This window comes from Nuphar pumila, chromosome 4, assembly GCF_984573655.1.
Source record: "Nuphar pumila chromosome 4, dmNupPumi1.hap1.1, whole genome shotgun sequence".
Classification (NCBI taxonomy): Eukaryota; Viridiplantae; Streptophyta; class Magnoliopsida; order Nymphaeales; family Nymphaeaceae; genus Nuphar; species Nuphar pumila.
In genome coordinates, this window is record NC_143252.1 from 127,224,015 (window position 1) to 127,226,873 (window position 2,859).

The 2,859-nt window shown below is 36.5% G+C and overlaps 2 non-coding genes across 2 annotated transcripts; both read right to left on the bottom strand.

The window, feature by feature from the left end:
- Nucleotides 1-383: 383 nt before the first annotated feature.
- Nucleotides 384-457, bottom strand: TRNAE-UUC (transfer RNA glutamic acid (anticodon UUC)). The gene has a single exon. It is a non-coding gene; the product is annotated as a tRNA-Glu (tRNA).
- A 455-nt stretch (nt 458-912) lies between these two features.
- On the bottom strand, nt 913-986 carry TRNAE-UUC (transfer RNA glutamic acid (anticodon UUC)). The gene has a single exon. It is a non-coding gene; the product is annotated as a tRNA-Glu (tRNA).
- Nucleotides 987-2,859: the final 1,873 nt, after the last annotated feature.

Genomic DNA, 2,859 nt, shown 5'->3' on the forward strand with positions numbered 1-2,859 from the left:
GCAGTGACAAACTAACGGCCGTTTATGAATGAGGGCATTGGATTACTGGTGACGAAACTTTGGAAGAAGGAAATTAGAAACCCCAAATGTTTCGTGCGCACGTGTATTAGAGTAAAATGATTGGTAGGCATTTTAAATTTTCCTCATGAAAAATTTTCCACTTGCAAACATTACACAAGGAAAATGAGGAGGGGCAATTCTTGGTTACCAACGAGAAACTTGCCAATGGATAGGGAAATGGCCTTTTCCTCACATTTGCGAAAAGCGTCAAAAGACTTTGAGTTCCCTCAAAACAAATAAATGCAGATGACCACATTTGTTACGTTTATAAACTTTTCAAATTTTTATTCTTCAAAAGGGAAAAAGGAAACAAAAATAAGAATTTCCATTGCCGGGATTTGAACCCGGGTCGCCTGGGTGAAAGCCAGGTATCCTAACCGGACTAGACGACAATGGATTGTTGTTACAAAGGTCTCTCTACCGTTATATATACATATACAAAACCTTGCACAAAGCCAAGTTGAGCTCTGGATCGGGTTCCCGACCCAGGGTCGGTGGTCTTGGAGTTAAAACTAAGGCCCAGGCTTAGACAGACATTTCAAAGGAAAAATGAGCCACCGGCGCAGTCCCATTCAATTTGATATATAAATGGGCCCTTTTGTTGAGACTGAATCCAGTAAGTACCAGGCGGGGATGCATATGCAATTTGGATATGCATGCAATCCTAGTTTATTCAAATTCCAACCCAAACTTTCAGCAATAGATTTGAATCCAAATCCAGATCTAAATAAGATCTAATGAACTGAGTTCCCGCAAAACAAATAAATGCAGATGACCACATTTGTTACGTTTATAAACATTTCAAATTTTTATTCTTCAAAAAGGGAAAGAAAAGGAAGCAAAAATAAGAATTTCCATTGCCGGGATTTGAACCCGGGTCGCCTGGGTGAAAGCCAGGTATCCTAACCGGACTAGACGACAATGGATTGTTGTTATAAAGGTCTCTCTATCATTATATATATACATATACAAAACCTTGCACAAAGCCAAGTTGAGCTCTGGATCGGGTTCCCGACCCAGGGTCGGTGGTCTTGGAGTTAAAACTAAGGCCCAGGCTTAGACAGACATTTCAAAGGAAAAATGAGCCACCGGCACAGTCCCATTCAATTTGATATATAAATGAGCCCTTTTGTTGAAACTGAATCCAGTAAGTACCAGGCCCATGCCAGACGGAGATGCATATGAAATTCGGATATGCATGCAATCCTAGTTTATTCAAATTCCAACCCAAACCTTCAGCGATAGATTTGAATCCAAATCCAGATCTAAATAAGATCTAATGAACTGGAGTTGTACCCAGATGCGAGTTCTATATGGTGGCACTGGATCTAGGAAAAAGAAAGACTGGGAAAACATTCTTTGCGTGCAAAAAGTACAAAAAGACCGGATTTGATCTGAAACAAAAACCAAATCTGGAAAAATCCAATTGGATGAGTCCAATATCTGATTTGATTACACATTCAGGTCTTATTTTGAGAATTGTAATCCATATTTGAGAGCAAAGTGTCGGATTCAAACCTAAGGTTTCTATAACTAAACCGATCCAATTGCACTCCTAGCTGCATCTCCCAATAATGTATGTGTCATGCCCAAATGGCTCTTGCACGCCTGGCTGCCTCTCATTCTAGGTGTGTTACTGGACCAGTTTTGGGTTGAGTTCAGGTCTAGCTTCATCAGAACTGGTTTTGAATTGGGTCAAAAACTAGATCCAAACTCGAGCAAATTTGGATCGGGCTTCATATTTCCTTTTTGGTATATAGTTTATTTTAGAAACAAATGGGCCATTGGATTTTGGCATTTGTTGGCTCAGGTATAGATGGGTCATTAGATATCTGGTCAAACATCTTATGGTTCGGGCCATGTTTGGTTTGGATGCAAAGTAATCCCGATTGGTTAAGTGTGGTTCGGGTTGGGTGTATGCTAGATGGTTAATTAGATATCGGCTCAAACATCTTGTGGTTCAGGCCCGATTTGGTTTGGATGTGAATTAAGGCCCGTTAGTTATGGTTAAGTGTGGTTCGGATTGGGTGTCTATTTTTTGAGGGGTTCGGATTGGGTGTATAATAATCATAGTTATATTGGTTAGGCTATGGATAGGTTTGGATACATAAACAATTTGGATTTGGTTAGTTTGCGAACATTGTACCGATTGGATTTGGTTCAAACCAGCTGGTTAAATCAAATTGGTTGTCTTTTGATGAAGAAATTTAATCATTTTCGGGTAACTAGTGTTTAATATCTATAAAAAAAACTAGTGTTTAATAAAAATATATTCAAAAGATCCTATGTTAACATCACAAACTTAGGTAGTGAAATGTTGTTCTGAAACAATCGGATCCGTGGATGTGATCAGCATAACCAAAATATTATGAATAAATGATAATTACAAAACATCCAGAACTGTGATGATAAATAACCCTAGTTAAATTTTGATGCCAACATTTTTTTAAGGAAGAAAAGATGTAAAACTCATAAATTTTTAATATTTTACAAGAAATAACAATGAATTTAAGGCTAAAATATTATTTAAAATTAAGATGAAAATTAAATTATAATCTGAGCATTTATCAGAATTCAAAATAAATTCCAACTTAGGAATTTATTCTGAATCAAGGTTTCAATGTTAATCGAATTTAATCTGATTTTAAGATTAACTTAATTAAAATTTAATTTGAGCCAGGATTCGAATTAAGTGTATATGTCAATTTAAGAGTCTTATTGAATTTAAATTTTTGTAGTTTATCGAATTTGAATTTTGATTTGGGAAATTAAATTCAACTCGGATTTGGATTTAAATTC